Genomic DNA, 8,481 nt, shown 5'->3' with positions numbered 1-8,481 from the left:
TTGGGTTCGATTCTCAGTCAGGGCACATACCTAGGTTACAGGTTCGATTTCCAGTCCAGTTGCATTCAGGAAGCAGCTGATCAATGTTTCTTTCTCACATCCATATTTCACTCTCTCTCCCCCTTCCTCTATCTCTCTCAAATCAATAAAAACATATCCTCATGTGAGAATAAAAATAATAAAAATAAAAAGAGGAGGGATGTGCAATGCTAAAAAGTCTTTGCACCCACTTTAGGAAGGCAGGATTAAAACTCACTATCATTGTAAGAGAAATATAAAAATATTAAATTGCTTATTCTTTTTGTAGCTTTTGAGTGGCACTGGAAATTCCTAATAATTAGGAATATTTAGTAGGTCTGCTATGCTAAAGCCTTACTCTGGCTTAATTAATTCTTAGGATTGACTAACTACCATCATGAGGATGATTTCCTAATCTATGTCTCTCTTATGATGTGAAATAGTATATGAAAAAGCCCTGCCTTTTCATGTAATATTCAAAATCACATTTTCTTCTCCTTGCATATTTCTTTATAGATTTATTTCTCAGATGACAGTAACGTTTTAGTGTGTAAATGTCCATCTTATCCAAAATGAATTTGTTGTTCCTCTTTCCCTCCCCCACCCCAAACATTGAGTACCTCTCAAAATTTCTCCAATATTTTAACTTCAGAGTAAAATTATACCTATTAGTCTTCACATCTTATATATAGAGCAGTAACAAATCTTATCGACTTATATTTCTACATTTTTTCACTCTTATGAATAGCATCACTAATGTGTGTTCTGTAGCTCCTGAGATTTTTCAGCATGCCGTCAATGGCCACACTCATCTCTACCATTAGTGCAATCTCAAACTTCATCATCACGAACTCTAAACAAGCTGCAGTAACTCCACCTTTCCTAGAAAAACAAGGATGCATTTCAGATTTGGGCAATCAAGTTATTTCATACTAGAGGCCCAGTTCATGAATTCAAGTATGGTGGGGTCCCTCGGCCTGGCCAACAGTTGGGGCTGTGGGAGGTTGGCCGACCAAGGGAAGGGGCTGCAGGTGGTTGGTCTCCCCAATTGGGGCCATCGGGCCAGCAGGTGGGGGTTGGAGGAGATGGGGAGGGTCTGCGGGAGATTGGCTGGCTGGGGGAAGGGACTACAGGAAGTTGGCCAGCTGGCCTTGTCAGGGCTGATTGGGGCCTGCCGGCCAGGGGGAGAGACCATGGGAAGTTGGCCGGCCACAGGAGGTTGGCTGTGGGAGCGCACTGACCACCAGGGGGGCAGCTTCTACATGGAGTGTCTTCCCCCTAGTGGTCAGTGTGCATCATAGCAACTGGTCAACTGGTTGTTTGGTCGTTTGATTGCTTAGGCTTTATATATATATATATATATAAATAGATAGATGCTGCTCTAGACTAGGCAAATGTTTTTTCATAAATCTAGTTGCATTGGAATGAGGATGTCACCAAGAAAACAGACATGGGTCACAACAAAATATCAGCCCCAAAGTACTGACAGGAGGCTCTTTTTTATCGGTAAGAAGAATAGGTTATGATGTTATTACTAGGATCTTTTAAAGAGATATTTTATAGATGAGTATACTCCAGTTTTAAAAGGCTTTCCTCTTAAAGTCCAGTTAAGTATTTTTATTCTGATCCCACAGTGAAATTTTTATTGTCCTCAGGAAAGGAGAAGTATATTTTGGAAATATTTAAGACTAATAATGATGAAAGAGCCTGTGGTGGGAGGATCAACCAGTCAGTATTTCTAGATATTCAGAAGGTAAATGACAACACCAGGTGTCTAGAAAGCAGTTAAAAACTAATTGGATTGAACCAGAGTGACAGATAATGTATGAGGAGGAAATATGTGGTTGACCTACTTAGGCCTTGGCAAGTTGGTGAGAACTAACTCCACAGAACTAAACAGAACAGTAAAAATTTAAGTAGGGGATCCTGAGAATCAATCTGATAAATTATTATAAAAGAATAAACAATGAAGGACATATTTTGCTGATTGACATTAAAGTTTAAAGTCAAATATCCACCTGTCCCATGTGAGGTTGACCTTTGAGCTCTGGAGTTGCTACAGTGACCAAATGAAAAGGGGACAGTGACCAATCAGTGGGGATATCAAGCCACAAAGATCTGCAGCCTTTATAAACTCTAGGAAAAAGGGACTCAGTGGGCTCTTTCCCCCTCCTCACATGGGAGTCTGTGCTTGTTTCTCAATAAATTTCCACCTTTGCTATACCAACTTTCATCCGTGGTTTCATTCTTCGACTCCACCAGACAGGAGCCTGGGAACCATTCTACCCAGGTTAACACCATGTGTTTCCAGTCCAAATTACCTGTATCATTATGTCTCCAGATCTAGGGTTAATTACAACTCTCAGCTATTTCTTATCCTGGGGCACTATCCATCTTTATTTATTGTTTCCCTAAGTCTCATTTATCTAACCTGAATGTGAAATGTCTTACCTATTGGGAGCATGACTTATATAAGTATAAACCACAAAATCTAAAAGAAAAATAAGAATCTTAGTTTGAATATAATAATCCTATACATTTCTTAAGAAAAACTATTTCTCAAGTAGAATTATATTTATTATAATTTACTAGAGGCCCGGCGCACAAAAATTTGTGCACTCGGGGGGAGGGGGGGTTCCTCAGCCCGGCCTGTGCCCTCTCCCAGTCTGGGACCCCTCGGGAGATAACGACCTGCTGGCTTAGGCCTTCTCCCGGGTGGCAGAGGGCAGGCCCAATCCCTAGGTGCAGCCCCTGGTCGGCTCAGAGCAGGGCCGATTGGGGGGTTGGGGCACCGCCCCTGTCACACTCAAGGCAGGGTCAATGGGGAGGTTGCAGTGCCACCCCCTGTCACGCACAGAGCAGGGCCAATCAGGGGGGTTGGGGCTCCATACCCTGTCACGCACAGAGCAGGGTCAATCAAGGGGTTGGGGAGCTCCTCCCTGTCATGCACAGAGCAGGGCCGATCAGGGGGTTGAGGAGCTCCCCCCTGTCACTCACAGAGTAGGGCCGATAGGGGATTTGGGGCACCGCCCCTTGTCACACTCAGGGCAGGGCGGATCAGGGGGTTGGGGCTCCACCCTCTATCACCCACAGAGCAGGGCTGATCAGGGCGTTGGGGGGCCGCCACTGTCACACTCAAGGCAGGGCCGATGGGGAGGTTATGGCTCTACCCAGTCACACACAGAGCATGGCCCGTGGCGGGGCGGGGGGGAGGGCGAGGTTTGGGGCGCCACACCCTGTCACACACAGAGCAGGGCTGATCAGGGGGTTGAGGCGCTGCATCCTGTCACACACAGAGCCGCAGGGGGGCCAGGGGGTTGGGGAGCTCCCCCCTGTCATGAACAGAGCAGGGTGGATAGGGAGGTTGTGCACCCGCCCCCTGTCACACACAGAGCTGCAGGGTGATCAGGGGGTTTGGGCACTTCCCCCTGTCACGCTGATCCCGGTGCTGGGAGGCATATTACCCTTTTACTATATAGGATAGAGGCCTGGTTCATGGGTGGGGCTGGCTGGTTTGCCCTGAAGGGTGTCCTGGATCAGGGTGGGGGTCCCCACTGGGGTGCCTGGCCAGCCTGGGTGAGGGGATGATGGCTGTTTACAGCTGTTCACACACCCTTCAGGGTGGGAGTCCCCACTGGGGTGCCTGGCCAGTCTGGGTGAGTGGCTGAGGGCTGTTTTCAGACTGGCGGGTGATGGAAGCTCCCAACTGCTCCTTTTTTTCTTTCTTTTTTTTTTATTCTGGGCCTGCTTTAGCTCTGCCTCCAGCTCTGAGGCTTCTGCTGCTGAAAGAAGGTATCTGGTTTGTTTCGGTTCTATTATCGAAACACTATATAACTCCAGCTCTGAGATCCCGGGCTCACTGAAAGCAGGTTTCTGGGGTTTTGTTTAGCTTCTTATATTTGTTATAATGTTTCTTAAACTGCAGGCTCAGAGGCCGGCAAAGCAGGCAGGGAACGTTGGTTTCCTCCGTCACTGGAGCAAGCAAGCCTCATGTTAGTTTCAAGCTGCCTGGCTGCCAGCCGCCATCTTGGCTGGCAGTTAATTTGCATAGCTCGCTGATTAGCCAATGGGAAGGGTAGCGGTCGTACACCAATTACCATGTTTCTCTTTTATTAGATAGGATGTGGACGAAAGAGGCCACACGCTGACCTGACAAGCTCAGGGAAGGCCTGCGCGGCAGCCTAGCAGACTCAGAGACCTAAAATAACCACAAAGGATGGTCTGAAATTAAACTTTAACTAAAAGCAGTTATGATGTGCAGTTATGTCCTAGGCCAGTATCTTCACTGACAAGATCAACTTTGATCCCTACTGAGCCCATTTGCCTTTTTGCCTCTAAGATAACATACCCTTGAAATGTCTGGGTAATTTGTAACTTCCCTTTTACTGGAGCCCCTGGGGCACAACCAAATGTTCTGGGCACCAGGACAGATACTACAAATTCCTTCATTATCATGTTAATTGATCCTGCACCCACCTAAGTATGTGTCCATCATTTTACTTTTTATCCTATCCTAGAGGTTTCCCCGCTTCGCTTAATCCTACCTCCTTAAATCTGTCACCAATGAATTTCATGTAACCCACCTATGTCCCTCCTTTGATTGCAATGTATAAATACAATTGTAACCTCGCCATTCTTTGGAGCACTATCTCAATTCGTTGAGGTTCTGCTTTCCGGCATATGCCGACAGTTTGGCTCCAATAAACTCACAAAAATTCTTTACAGGTTTCAATGGTTTTTTTACGTTAACATATATTAGATTCAAATGTACTAGTATAAGATTAGTATTCAAAAATATTGGAACAATAGGTGATTATTAAATTAGTGTCAAACATGTCAAGTAGGAGCAACAGCTGAGAGTAGAACAAAAGCCACTTGGAATCCTGTTGTCAAGTTTCTCCAGCTTGATTGAAACAATTTTAGCATAGTCCTCACTACCACCACCCATCTCCCCAACCCAAGATGACACTATAGAAAGATTAGAGACAGAAATAAAAAATAAAATTTTGGGAGAGCACTGTTCATAAAGAAAAGTCAATCCCTTGTGTTATGTTGTTTTCCATCTCTAAAACACAGGCACAGAGGTTCCCCATGTAATAAATGAATATATGATTTATTAGTCATCCAGTTTTCTGCTGTGTATTCTAACAAAACCTGGGAAAAGATATTTGTGAGGAGATTGAATGACTTGGAAGAGTCAAGGTTAAAGGGTCCATGATTATTCAACTTGATTTTAAGGTTCAGGAGAGATCCAGAATTAGGTCTTTCTGGTGCACAAAGGCACATTGTAGAGAGCCATAGGCAATATGACTTAGAGGGCCCAGTCTCCAGATGCATACACCAAATTGGAGTCTTATCCTAAAAAATGACTAAAAATATGAAATGTTCTGAACTGAAATGTTTTTAAGAAGATTGCTATCACTCAGCAAGAAGAGAAGTTGGTGATATATGTCAGTATACACACACACAAAACAAAGATTAGGAATGTCTATTCACATTGTGAAAAGTATTAGTATTTATTGGCTGGGAGTACAAAATAATGATTACCCTATTGTGTTGATTAAGAATGCTACTTAATTCATTACAAATTGATATTATATGAGAAAATGCAAATTAAAAATATTTGTACCATGTAACTACACAATGATATCAGAACTTACAGTCATGGTTACAATTTTATAGAATATACATATAGACTTCAATCATGTATGTGAATCAGAGATGAAGAGTAACTAAGGTTAATATCAGTAAAAACACACTCAAATGGAAATGCAGTGTTTTGTTTAAACTAAGCTAAAAAGAAAAGTCTCACACAATATTTTTAATTAAATGTCATTCAAAGCTTCATGTGGTGTAATTAATCTTCTATTCAACTTATAATATCCTATATAATAAAAGCCTAATATGCTAAGTGTTCAGTCGTCCAGTTGGCTGTCCAACCAATCAAAGCTTAATATGCTAATGATATGCTAAGGCCACTCAACTGCTCCCTATGATGTATAATGACCACCAGGGGGCAGACAGTCAACTGGTTGGCCAGTTTCTATGATGTGTAATGACCACCAGGGGGCAGACAGTTGACTGGTCGACCAGTCACTGTGACATGCACTGACCACCAGGGGGCAGATGCTCCGACCGTTAGGTTAGCTTGCTGCTGGGGTCCAGCCGATCAGGACTGAGCGAGATGGACCAGACAAGCCCTGGAGCCCTCCCGCAGTCCCTCCCCAGCTGGCCAACCTCCCACGTCCCTACCTGGCCCCAATCATGCACCAGTGGGGTCCCCTGGCCTGGCCTGTGCCCTCTTGCAATCTGAGACCCCTTGGTGATGTCTGAGAGCTGATTTTGGCCCGATGGCAGAACAACCAGTTGCTATGATGTGCACTGACCATCAGGGGGCAGATGCTCAATGCAAGAGCCAGGCTCATGGCTTGTAAGCGCAGCGGCGATGGCAGGAGTCTCTCCACCTTCACGGCAGTGCCAAGGATGTCTGACTGATGGCTCTTAGGCCCTTTCCCCATGGGCCTAAGCCATCAGTTGGACATCCCCAAAGGGCTCCTGGACTGCAAGAGGGTGCAGGCCGGGTTGAGAGACCCCCCCCCCCCCGCCCCGAGTGCATGAATTTTGTGCACTGGGCCTCTAGTATTTCTATAAAATCCTTGGTAAATTGCTTTCCCAATAGTTTTTTAAAATATTTTCTTTAAAAGTAAGAGGTTGGCCTAGATGGTTTGGCTCAGTGGATAGAGTGTCAGCCTGGTGACTGAAGGGTCCCAGGTTTGATTCCAGTCAAGGGCACATGCCCAGGTTGCAGACTCTATCCCTAGTTGGGGACATGCAGGAGGCAGCTGATCAATGATTCTCTCCCTTCCTCTCTGAAATCAATTTAAAAAAATAAAAAGTAAGAGATTGTTTCATAAACAGTTGACATCTACTATCAGAAGACTTTATTGATAAAAATCTTTCTCTTAAGGAAATAAAATGTGGAACTATGAAATGCCACAGAATGATTCTAAAAGCTGTCTCTCTATAGCCAGAGTACAAGTATGTATGACAGCAGACCAACTACATATATAAAAGCCTAAGTGACCATTATGACTGGTCGACCGAACAACCTGTTGACTGGTCTCTATGATGCGCACTGACCACCAGGGGGGAGACGCTCAATACAGGAGCTGCCCCTTGGTGGTCAGGGCACTCCCACAACCAACCTCCTGTGGTCCCTCCCCCGAGGCCAGCCAGCTGGCCCCGATTGGCCCTGATCAGCCAGGGCTCTAGTTATATATAAAAAGTTATATATATTTGCCTTAGCCAGTTTGGTTCAGTGGATAGAGCATTAGCTTGTGGACCAAAGGGCCCTGGGTTTGTTTGATTCCGATTAAGGGCACATGCCTGGGTTGTGGTTTTTAACCAGGTTTTGAGTGTTTAAAACTTTTCAGGTTAATTAAATTACTTATTCTGAAAATCTCAACACCACCGTGCATTCCTTTTTATGATGTTTACATATGTCTTTTTACTTTAAATCATGGCCAAAATGAAATTCCATTGTTATTGTCAACTGCTACCAAACTAGCTTAGTGGCATTTTTGTGTGTGTGTGTGTGTGTGTGTGTTTGTTTTTGTTTTTGTTTTTGTGTGTGTGTGTGTGTGTTGCGGGGGAGGGGGGTCAGTAGTTTATTGAGATGAAGAACAGCAAAGACCAGAAAAGCTCCTTATATCTATTTATTCTTTAAATAATCCTGGCTTGCTCATGTGAGAATTCCATTAAAACCATAGCAGATGTCCACCCTATGCCTCTGGAATTTATCTCTACCACCTCCTGCTTGCCTGCTCTGTCTCATTTTATTTTTTCTTCATTTTTCTCACTGACATTAGTAAAACACTTTTCCCCCTAGCTTATCTTAAATTATGTATATGAAAGTCCATATATTCCACTTTTATTATTTGGGGAAGTTATTTGAATCATTTTTATTTAGCCATGAAGAACAGAATTGATGAGTCACAATACTTCTGTGATTAATTCAAGTATGTTTAATTTTCAGTCTCCTTGATAAAGTATTTTACTTAGATAACCAAGATTTTTCTCCCCCAGAACCAGCAGAATTATATAATCTCAATCCATGTGATTTTACTCATTTAAAAACACTTGGGAATAAAAGAGGGTGCTATGAACAACAACTCTAGGGAAACAGGCATTAACCAGAACTGACCTTGTACAGGTTGGTCTAGTCACACCCCAAAGCCCAATCCTCACTTGATATAAATAAGTGAAAGTTTATTCTAGATGTTCTACCATAGAAAGACATCTTTGTAATCAACAAAATAACATCAATAATAATAAAACTATTTTCTGATATGATAGTAAAATATATTTGCTACTAATAGGAAAATGTTGTTTTTAATATGAAACTAATTATTTGACCTTTACTAATATTTATTTTTAATTAACCTTGAGAAAATTAACTTTCTA

This window comes from Myotis myotis, unplaced genomic scaffold (assembly GCF_014108235.1).
Source record: "Myotis myotis isolate mMyoMyo1 unplaced genomic scaffold, mMyoMyo1.p scaffold_m19_p_14, whole genome shotgun sequence".
NCBI classification, from domain to species: Eukaryota; Metazoa; Chordata; class Mammalia; order Chiroptera; family Vespertilionidae; genus Myotis; species Myotis myotis.
Note: the sequence above shows the minus strand (reverse complement) of the source record.